General features: G+C 46.2%; 1 pseudogene; it reads left to right on the forward strand.

Annotated features, from left to right (window-relative positions):
• The first annotated feature begins 27 nt into the window (after positions 1-27).
• LOC146546220 (uncharacterized) lies at positions 28-7,296 on the forward strand (annotated as a pseudogene).
• Positions 7,297-12,105: the final 4,809 nt, after the last annotated feature.

Here is a 12,105-nt window from a genome sequence, read left to right on the forward strand (position 1 = left end):
CGCACAGCCTAGCAGGGCCTCCAAACCATGGCCTCTGTGAATACTGTGGTGACAACCCCCAGAACCATCCAGGTGGAGGGCAGTAACCCTTCCTCCTTCCCTGACGACCTTCTACACCAGGTTTGAGACGGACAATATCACCCAGTTCAACCAAGATGGCGCCGCGTATGGATGCCCTGGTGCTTCAGTGCGTTACTTTTGTTTTGTTTTTGTGCATTTCTTCTGTGTCTGGGCACTCCTCTGGATACTCTTACACCAGAGAAGAGCTCCTTAACTACAGGACTACAACGCCTGTGGATTTATTTCCAATATTTGTCGCATCTGAGGCAGATTTACTGCAGACTCTGACCAGGAAAGCGAGACGCCGAAAGAGAGGGAAGCGAGCCGGCGCACTCGTGCGTCTGAGGAGACACGGACTGCGAACTGCTCTTCCTGGGATCTTCCTTTCCAATGTACGCTCACTCGGGAATAAGATCGACGAACTGGCCCTGATGAGAAGCATGAACAGAGACTTTGCCTCCTCCTGTGTCTTATGTTTTACGGAGTCGTGGCTCAGTGAGAACATCCCAGACTGCGCGCTCAAGCTGGAGGGCTTTCATCTGCTGCGCGCGGACCGGCAGGCCTCTTTCTCTGGTAAAACCAAAGGTGGAGGTGTCTGCTTCTACATCAATAGTGGCTGGTGCACAGATGTGACAGTGATTGCTCAGCACTGCTCTCCCTCTCTGGAATATCTTTTTATTCACTGCAAACCGTTTTATTCTCCGCGGGAGTTTGCTTCATTTATCCTGGCCGCTGTTTACATCCCGCCAGACGCGGATGCGCAGGCAGCTCAGTGCGCACTCGCGGAGCAGATTCTCCACATGGAGCGGACATTCCCGGACTCTCTCATCATTGCTCTTGGGGACTTTAACAAAGCCAATCTGAGCCATGAGCTTCCGAAATACAAGCAGTATATTAAATGCCCGACCAGAGAGGAGAGGACATTAGACCACTGCTACAGCACGATCAGCGGGGCCTATCGCGCGGTGCCCCGCGCTTCACTCGGACTTTCTGACCACGTCATGATCCACCTAATCCCTGCGTACAGACAGAGGCTGAAGCTCTCCAAACCTGTCGTGAGGACTAAAAAACTGTGGAGCAACGAGGCTGTGGAGGAGCTTCGCACGTGTTTGGAGACCACAGACTGGGACACAATGAAGGCTGCTTCTAACAGTTTGGACAAGTTTACGGACACTGTCACCTCCTATATCCACTTCTGTGAGGACAGCATTGTGCCATCACGCACCAGGGTGAGTTATAACAATGACAAACCCTGGTTTACTCCTAAACTCAAAAAGCTGTGGCTGGAAAAGAGAAAGGCGTTCAGAAGCGGAGACAGGGACTGCTACAGAGAGGCCAAGTACAGGTTCACTAAAGAAGTGGACATTGCTAAACATCAGCACTCTGAGAAGATGCAGCAGCAGATCTCAGAGAATGACTCGGCCTCTGTGTGAAAAGGTTTTAGGAATATCACAAACTACAAGCCTAAAACCCCCCACTCCACTGACGACTTGATCTTGGCCAACACCCTCAACGACTTTTACTGCCGTTTTGACGAGCCATCAGGCAGCCTTCACACCTCCAACGGCCCCAACAATAGAGACACTTTGGACACTCATTCCCCCACCTCTCCCCCCTCCATAGAGCCATCACCACCTTCAAACTGTTCACCTACAACACCCCCCTCCTCACCCCACACAAAAGAGGATTTCACACCACCTCCTCCCACCACAACTCTTCATATTCATGAAGCAGATGTGAGGAAGCAGTTTAAGAATCTGAATGCTCGGAAAGCTCCCGGCCCAGACGGTGTGTCTCCTGCCACCCTCAGACACTGTGCAAACGAGCTGGCCCCAGTGTTTTCTGGCATTTTCAACTCCTCACTGCAGGCATGTCATGTGCCTGCCTGCTTCAAGTCCTCTACCATAATCCCTGTCCCCAAGAAACCTAGGATCACTGGACTAAATGACTACAGACCCGTGGCTCTGACATCTGTGGTCATGAAGTCATTTGAGCGCCTAGTTCTCTCCCATCTCAAGACCCTCACGGCCCCCCTCCTGGACCCCCTGCAGTTTGCATATAGAGCCAACAGGTCTGTAGACGACGCCATCAACATGGCCCTACACTTCATCCTGCAGCATCTGGACTCCCCAGGAACCTACGCCAGGATCCTGTTTGTGGACTTCAGCTCTGCCTTCAACACCATCCTTCCAGACCATCTCCGAGGCAAGCTTTCCCAGATGAATGTGCCTGATCCCATCTGCCGGTGGATCACTGACTTCCTGACGGACAGGAAGCAGCATGTGAGGCTGGGAAAGAATGTCTCGGACTCCCGGACCATCAGCACCGGCTCCCCTCAGGGCTGTGTTCTTTCTCCTCTGCTCTTCTCCCTGTATACCAACTGCTGCACCTCCACCCACCAGTCTGTAAAGCTAATCAAGTTTGCAGATGACACCACCGTTATTGGACTCATCTCGGACGGGGATGAGTCTGCCTACAGGAGGGAGGTTGAACGTCTGGTGTCCTGGTGCAGCCACAACAACCTGGTGCTGAATGCCCAGAAGACAGTGGAGATTATTGTGGACTTCAGGAAGCACACAGCCCCACTCCCCCCCATCATCCTGACTGACACCCCATCACCTCTGTGGACTCATTCCGCTTCCTGGGTACCACCATCACCCAGGACCTGAAGTGGGAGCCCACCATCACCTCCGTCATCAAGAAAGCCCAGCAGAGGATGTACGTCCTGAGGCAGCTGAAGAAATTCAACCTGCCAACACGGACGATGATGCAATTCTACACTGCAATCATCGAGTCCATCCTCACCTCCTCCATCACTGTGTGGTACGCTGGAGCCACTATCAGGGACAAACAGAGACTGCAGCGTGTTGTGCGCTCTGCTGAGAAGGTGATTGGCTGCAGACTCCCATCTCTGCAGGACCTGTACACCTCCAGGACATTGCGGCGTGCAGCTCGGATCTCAGCTGACCCTTATCACCCTGGACACAGTCTGTTTGACCTGCTCCCCTCAGGCAGGAGGCTCCGGTCCATTCGCACCAGAACCTCTCGCCATAAGAACAGTTTCTTCCCCTCTGCTGTTGGACACATGAACAATAACCATATGACTGTCCCCGCCACTAACACATGACCCTACGCTGTGTCACTGCATCATTCCATGTTTGGCACTGATCACCACCTGCACTCATGTATATATCTTTCTACGTAACACTCTTAATTCTTATTCTCATGTATATATCTCATGTATATCTCATGTATATCTCATGTATATCTCATGCATATATCTTTCTACGTAGCACTTTTAATTCTTATTCTTACTTTTATTTTTTCATGTCTATTTAAGCGCAACTTATGACACTATGTTTGCACTGAAGCACCGCAGCAATTTCCTGATGTTGTAAACCTGCTCAACATTTGGCAATAAACCCCTTTCTGATTCTGATTCTGATTCTGATTGAGGAGTCTAGATCCTCACTAAAACCTGGCAGCTCTGCACTCACCTTCAGGACTGAGGATGTGGTGAGAGCCCTCAGGAGGACCAGGGGGAGGAGCTCACCCGGCCCTGACAACATCAGCAGTCGAGTCCTGAGGCACTGTGCAGGGCAACTAGGAAGTGTGTTCCGGACTCCATTTCAACATTCAATTGACATTCACACCGACCCTCAGCTGTGGAAACACTCCACAGTCATCCCCATCCCATAAAGAAACAACCCAAAGTCTCTGAATGATCTTCGTCCTGTGGCCCTCACCTCCCTGGTAATGAAGGCCATGGAGAAGATCATAAAACAGCACATTGTAAGAGCAACTGACCCCCTGATGGACCCCCTCCAGCTTGCTTACCATGCGCACAGAGGTGTCGATGATGCAAAAATCTTCATCTTGAACTCCATCCACAAACATCTGGAACTCCCTCACTCCTCTGCCAGACTTCTGTTTGCTGATTTCTCATCAGCGTTCAACACTCTGCAGCCTCATATCCTGGCCACTAAACTTTCCTCCCGATTTCACCTGGATGATCAGCTAATCCTGTGGATATTGGACTTTTTGACCAACAGGACTCAGAAAGTTTGGGTCAACAACTCTCTCTCCGGTCTCTGTTCCACATCCACTGGCTCCCCCCTGCCCGTCATCCTCTACACGATGACTACAGATCCACTCAGCCCAACTGTCACCTGGTGAAATATGCTGATGGCAAGGTTCTCCTGTCACTGCTTTCAGGTCCCTCACAACACCATGGGCCCGCTCTGCAGGAGATTGTAGAGTGGTGTGACAGCTCCAAACTTGAACTGAACGTGAGCAAAACCAAAGAGGTGGTTGTGACCTTCTCCAGTAGGCAGAGGGATCTGGCTGCTTCAGTCAGCACCACCATCCATGGGAAGCCAGTGGAGGTAGTTTAGGAGTACTAATACCTGGGAACCATCTTTGGCAACCTCCTGAAATTCTCTGCCAACACAGAGGAGATTCTCAGGAGGTGCCACCAATGGCTATACCTCCTTAGGAAACTCAACTCCTTTGGAGTCAGCACACCCATCATAATGACTTTTTACTATGCCTTCCTGGAAAGCATCATGACATTCTCCATTACCTGCTGGTTCCACTCCCTCAGCCTTCAGAACAGGAACAGACTGCAGCACACTGCATCAGTGTGCTCTAAAATCATTGGCTGGCCTGTCAGAACTGTGGCACAGGTTTTCAGCCAACAGGCCCTTTGACAGGCAGCCAAAAGCATCAATGACCCCCTCTCACATTCTTCACCCCGCATTTCAATGGCTCCCCTTTGGGCGGCGCCTCCGCTGCATTTCCTGCAGGACTGAGAGGAGGAGAGCCACCTTTGTCCCCAAAGCCACTCTGCTTTTTAACTCCAGCCGATAAGACCATTTCCCACACCAGAAAAATAAACTACACTCTTTCCATACTGCCGACACTTTACTCACTTACAGTTATTTACTCACCGTTCGGTCACTTTAATTTTGAAACTGTGTAATTTGTGTATACATTGTATATTCTGTGTATTTATTATCTCACTCTTATTTCCTGTTTATGCCCTGTCCTTATCTTCAATGTCAAGCTGCTCTGTTGTATGTTAATTGCCCCTTGGGGATAAATAAAGTCTTTCTGAATCTGATTCTGATTCTAAATGGCCGGACTGATTTGGATATCTCCTCTGCTACAATAAAACTTGCTTTCACAACAGCTTCCCTTTGTGATTTTGCTCTTGTGGAAAACATCTGCAGAAATGTTAGATTCTTCTTTAGCTCTTCTACCTTCCATAGTTTCTGCCCTGCATTTAGGTTTTTCAGCTTATCCTGATGTTTTGTCTCGTAGTGCCGTCATAAATTAAATTCCTTAATTACAGCCACATTAGCTCCACAAATAAGACACACGGGTTTACCAGCAATGTCTGTAAACATATATTCAGCCTCCCACCGGTGCTGAAAGGCTCTGTTTTCAGAATCAACTTTTCTCTTTGCCATTTTGAGGGGCTAGCTTCACAATAACAGAAGTTTGACTGGCAAGGAGGCTGCAGCGCTGCATTATGGGATCTGTTGTTTGTGTGTTATTAGCACCTCATATCGACGGGCCATGCATAACAATAGTAATAAATCTATATAAAATGATCTTGCGGGCCGGATATAAATGTACGCCGGGCTGGATGTGGCCTGTGGGCCTTGAGTTTGGCACGTGTCCTAGAGCATAGCTTAGCTCTTCCAAGTGCTAGCACATGGAGCTCCCCATGTGTATTAGTGCCAAAGTCTGACAATACTCTTCGATTCTGTACGAATTATCGAAAAGAAATGCAGCCCCTAAAGCCAACTCTTTTCCCTTACTTAGGATTGATGACTGTGTTGATTGGGTTGGATCCGCTACTTGTGTGGCCAAATTACATTTATCAAAGGGATATTGGCAGGTTCCTTCAACTCCTAGAGCGTCTGAGAACTCTGTATTTGATACCCTCGATCACTTCCTTGCTGTTGGAGCACTACCTCTTGGCCATACTTTACCCTTTACTCTACCTCTCCATTCCAACAAGCTAGGGATGCACCGATACGATACCGGTATCAGGTATCGGCCTTGATACCACATTTTCTAAAGTACTCGTACTCGTTAAAAGTCCCCCGATACCGGGGACCGATACCACGGTCTATGTTTGAGCGGCGTGTAAGGGGTTAATCACAGGCGCCGAGTGCCCGCCCCCAGGCCCCGGCTGCAGCTCAGAGCGGGGGAGAAGGGGAGGCGAGACATGTCTGAGCAAATTGTGCTCAGCGAAATTGTCCAGAGGAGGCTCAAAAGGTAGCGCATTTAACACAAGCAATTTAATCAAGCACCTAAAATCCCAACACGACAATGAGTACAAGGAGTTTACCCACGCTTCTAAACCAACACAACCCACACTGCAGCAAACTCTTGCAAGGCGAGAGAAAATGTCCAGAGACAATCTACGTGCTGTGAAAATAATACAAGCAATTATCGAGTACATTGCATTGAGTGACCTGCCACTCTCGGAGGTAGAAAATGTTGGATTCCTGCGTCTCCTACATGTTCTGGAGCCCAGATATGATTTCCCAAGCCGCCACTACATGACTGACACGGAGCTGTCCGTGAAAAAACATATCCACAGCCTACTGCAAGCCTCCTCTGCGTTTAGTTTCACCACGGATATTTGGACAAGCAGTGTTAGCCCCGTGTTGCTGATCAGCCTAACCTCCCAGTGGATAGACGAGTTTCACGCCGCAACGAGCCATAACATGTCGAACAATTCCGTGGCTCCCACACCAGCCAGGCTATAGTGCATGTGTTTGAGGAAATGCTCCAGACATGGGGTATACCTAAGACATCAGTACATGTTGTGCTTTGTGACAATGCCAAAAACATGATTGAAGCCATGAACGACGCAGGGCTCCCAAGTCTGCCATATGTCGCGCACACGCTCCAACTGGCTGTTCACGAGGGCTTATTAGCACAGATGAGCATAGCTGATGCTATAGCAGTGGGATGGAAAATAGTTGGGCATTTTAAACATCCCGCCTTAGCCTACTCCCGCCTCGAGGACATTCAGGGTCAGCGCAAGTGTTGGGGGTGTCCGAGCATGAACTCCCTGACCATCTCACCGCTCACCAGTGGGCTCTTATGGAGACGACTGTTGCCATGCTCGCCCCCTTTGAGGAACTAACTAAAAAAGTGAGCAGCTACGACGCACTAGCCTCTGATGTCATCCCAGCTGTGACTGTGCTGGTGTGATTTCTAAACAGAGAAACAGACGAACAAATTTAAAATTAAATTTTGTTTTTTTATAATTATTTATTCTGTAATATGTTGCATACAACATGCTTTTCATTTTAAATAAATGTTCTTAATTCCAAACTAGTCCCTTGTTTGTTTGTTTTTTGTTAAATTATAGGACTAAAGCTGTTACCTGTAAATTTAAATCATGTTTTTATTAAGTACTCGGTATCGGTATCGGCGAGTACTGAAATGGAAGTACTCGTACTCGTACTCGTTTTCAAAAAAGTGGTATCGGTGCATCACTACAACAAGCATTCCTGTTCTCAGGAAACCGGGTGTGAACGGCAAGAATCCAAACAAAAGAAATTCATATCATTCCGCACATTCTCAAGTCCATGGATGCGTAGCATTTGCAGGTGTGGGTGTCATGCCCTGGGGCTTTTTGCTGCCAGTGTAAATGTTAATTTACAATGTATGACCGGCTTATGTATTTCAGTTTTTAATAAGAGCCAGTTAATACCATAGCTGAACTCCAAACATCACAATACTGTAATAACTATTTCGTATTGTGTTGCCTTGCATGAAGAGCATAGATTTATATGAGCTCTTTAAGGTGTATGAGGTATATTAACTGATAAAAAAAAAGTGTGTTTCAAGAGTTTTTATCATCAGTTTGCATTTTTAATGCCCTTTACGTCATTATAGCCCTTCACATTATCATGAATACATAATTTCTTTAGGTCAGCTGGGAGACTGACACTATTACCTTCACTTTGCACATATGCTGCAGTTTTGAGAATGACCATGCATTCCAATGTGAGAGCAGTGAACGACGCCAATGTTTTTCAGTTTTTACTCGATTGTTCCTACCAGCCTCCCACATTGTCTAGGCCCAAAACTTTACACGTCACTGATGGTATTTCAGTTAACTTCTTTTCCTGGTTCCTTAACACATGTCTGCTTCCAGAAAAACAAGTTACTCTGGGTTAGTGCTCCGTGGCTTGTTCCAGTAGGCTAGGTTGTTCATAGCTGAGAGTGCAGGATTCAACACGTCTCAGTCATATGTTGTATTTTCAATAAAACAATGTTCCACAGTTCAAAATCCAAAATTAGTTATCTTGCTTGTTTGTCATTTTCAGGTCACAGACTACGGTGTTGTTCCAATGCGTTTCCTGAAGCTGAATATCCCGTCTCAGAGTGTCACTGAAAAACTAGTTGATGCATTTATTATTTCTAGGCTGGACTACTGTAAGTCATTATTACCAGGATGTCCTAAAAACTATCTGAAAAGCCTTCAGTTGATCCAAAATGCTGCAGCAAGAGTAGTGGCAGGGACTAGAAAGAGAGAGCAGTTTTCTCCTATATTGGCTTCACTTCATTGGCTCCCTGTTAAATCCAGAATTGAATTCAAAATCCTGCTCCTCACATATGAGGACTTAAATAACCAGGCCCCATCTTATCTTAATGACCATGTGGTACCACATTACCCCATTAGAGCACTTTGCTCTCGCACCGCAGGCTTACTTGTAGAATGGGAGGCAGAGCCTTCAGTTTTTAGGCCCCTCTTCTATTGGACCAACATCCAGTTCTGACTCGGGAGACAGACACTATCTCTACGTTTAAGATTAGGCTTAAAACTTTCCTTCTTGCTAAAGCATGTAGTTAGGGCTGGAGTAGGGCTGTGTACCGGGTGAATCCAGTGAAAAGGGAAATAATGCAAAAATAAGTCAATTACTTCCTACACTGTAAAAAAAGTGCTGTTTTTACAGGAAAACGCTGGCAGCTGGGGTTACCAGGGACTTCCTGTAAAAAATACAGCAGCACAGTAGATAGCTTTACATACAAAATATGTAAACTGATTTACAGTGAATGGAACTCACAACTGTTAAATATACAAAAAAAAAAGAAGTTAATTTCACACAATTGTTGTATATTCATAGAATATTTCCTGTATTTTTTACATGTAATAATTGCTTACTGTGGATCCATAAATTGTAAAATTAACAGGGAAATATCAAACAAAACACTAATTTGAACTGGTAAAACAATGGTGAAATGGTGTGCATTTTAAATGGAGCTGCTCTGTATATTATACACAAAATATATTACTATGCTGTATTTTTATGTTTTAATGTAAAAGTTTAAATCATAAACCTGCAAACCTCTTACTGCTATCCCTACACCTAAACATGCAAAAATACATCTTGAGAAAAGACTAGTGAGGAAAATATCACTTTTGGGAAATTTATTTTGCAGCCATCATCATAAAACAATTGACAACAATTGGATGCATTTTTTCCAACTTACACAACAACTTGCACAAAAGTCGCACAATTCAATCAAAATGCTATAAAACTGTGGAACATTCCCGCAAAGCAAGAACCATCTTCATGAGACAAGCATGTGGCAGACTGTTAAGAATTTAAAACAAAAACGACATATTGTGCTAAAATTACCATAATCACAATCTTGCGCAACATGCACTCTGCTGTCACCACAACCATGGCCCTGGTCATAGGAAACACATGTGTAGTTACCATACCAAAACATCGGGAAAATCACCTGTGGGGAAACAAACCTATAAACACTGCAGTAACAGCACTGTAAAAACAAACATCCATCCATCCATCCATCCATCCATCCATCCATCCATCTTCATCCGCTTTATCCGAGGCCGGGTCGCGGGGGCAGCAGCCTAAGCAAAGAGGCCCAGACCTCCCTCTCCCCAGCCACCTCCTCCAGCAAAACAAACAAATAAACATAAAAAAACAAAACTGTGGAACATTCCTTCAAAGCAAGAACATCTTCATGAAACAAGCAGGTGGCAGACCCTTGACCAGAAAAAGTTTCAAAGTGCACATTGTGGATTTAACAAGGTAAAAGCTACCAGTCCAGAAAGAGTGTCAATATTCAGGCTTAACGCCAATCGTGGTCAAAGAGATACTGAATCAGGGTGAGGACTCAAGGGTTCTTGTTACAAAGAGGCTTCGAGTTTTTGTTCTCTTTTTTGGTTCCTTTTTCTGGGTTTATGGAGAAGAAACGCCTGTAGAATAAAATCATATAGAAGCATATTAAGCATTTTAATTGACCAGTTAAAAAATAAGTACAAGCCTATACATACACATACACAGCCATGGCCAAACTGCAACAAGAATGGGTTTCTCCAAATTCAAGACAAAATATCACCAAAATGCTTTGGGAAGTGAACACTGCATGGTCAAAAGTATTGGCACCCTTCACAACATGTGTCTTTTGCAGTGATAAGTCACACTTTTGCATTTTAAAAGTCCAGTACCAAGGTTATAGGTAGTTAGACGTCAGCCGAGTCTTGGTCTGGCCCTGAATCTAGGCCAGGCTTGGACCCAGATTCAGACTGTTATTTTATAAAAACAGTCTGAATACGGGTCCAACCCAGCCAAAACTCAGAGCCAGACCTGGATTCCAGCCACCTCAGAGCCAGACTCCAGATCCCAGAGTCTCAATTACAATTGTTGCAACGCGAGACTCTCAGGTCTGAGAAATAAAAAAGACATATTTGCTCACCTTTGAAGAACTTTCAGAGTGAAAGCCAGCTCAGATGGATAATGGATGTTAAAATTGTAGTAGCTCCCAAACATGATGCACAATGCAGAAATGAAGGAGGATATGTTTGTGCTGACTAGGTTCCGATCAAGACTCAGCATGTATCTTCTACATGGGAAAGCATGGACTCCATCTCTTCAAAGTAGCTGAGCAGAAGCAGGACCACCTCTTTCACATCATCTGAGCAGCCACTCTGCGGTCCCCGTATCCGCTTGACTTCCGGCGCCGTCTCGGATGGCAGCCTGTCTAGCATGCTCTCTACAGTTGAAAATCACTTTCCCCTTTCTTTCTTTTCCTCTTATTTATTTCTTTTTGTATATTTAGTTATTTTTTTAGTTTATACTTCTTGTGTAGTCAAGAAATTTCTATCCATGTTTGGACACGAAACTCCGTGTAAAACTACTGAGATGACCGCGACGCCACGCTGCCCCTTTGTCTATAGCTGGGACCTGCTGCTGGGGCTAAGACAGCACAGCCATGCCGGTGTTCAGCATGAGACCCCTGCGGTGATCAAGAGGAACTACCGCAGCTGCAGAGCCGGGAAAACACGAAGACTGAGGAGGAAAAGATTCCGTCCTGCTCTCCCGTCTGTAGTGACTGGCAATGTCAGATTGCTGGTTAATAAGATGGAGGAGATCACAAAGCTGACAAGGACAGAGAAAGTTTTCCGAGAATGCAGTGTTATGTCTTTCACGGAGACATGGCTGCACAAAAACATCCTGGACCAGGTGGTGGATATAAACGGATTTACGTGTGTGAGAGCGGAAAGGGACCGAGGCAGCAGCGAGAAGAAGAGGGGAGGAGGACTCGCTCTCTATGTTAACAACCGCTGGTGTTCCCCCAGTCACGTTAAGGTGAGGATGGCTGTGTGTAACAAACACATCAAACTGTTAGCAGTCGGTCTTCGACCATATTATTTACAGCAAGAGTTTTCCCTCACCATTATCGTCATTGTTTTCATCTCCCATGACGCCAACGCGGCACAGGCGTATGACGTCATCAGCTCTGCGACAGCGGACCTACTAAATCGTGGTCCCTCTGCATTTGTGGCTATAACGGGCGATTTTAACCACACGAACCTCTCCACTGTTCTACCTACATTCAAGCAGTATGTGGACTGCAAAACAAGACACAACAAAACACTGGACCTTTTTATGCCAATGCCACTGAGGCATACACCTCCTGCCCTCTCCCTCCTCTGGGCAGGGCTGATCACAACCTGGTCTACCTCCAGCCCCTTTA

Source organism: Mchenga conophoros, unplaced genomic scaffold (genome assembly GCF_057382185.1).
Source record: "Mchenga conophoros isolate Kocher_MC1m ecotype Shallow Benthic unplaced genomic scaffold, M_conophoros_male_GT1.1 unmapped_scaffold_4, whole genome shotgun sequence".
Taxonomy (NCBI): Eukaryota; Metazoa; Chordata; class Actinopteri; order Cichliformes; family Cichlidae; genus Mchenga; species Mchenga conophoros.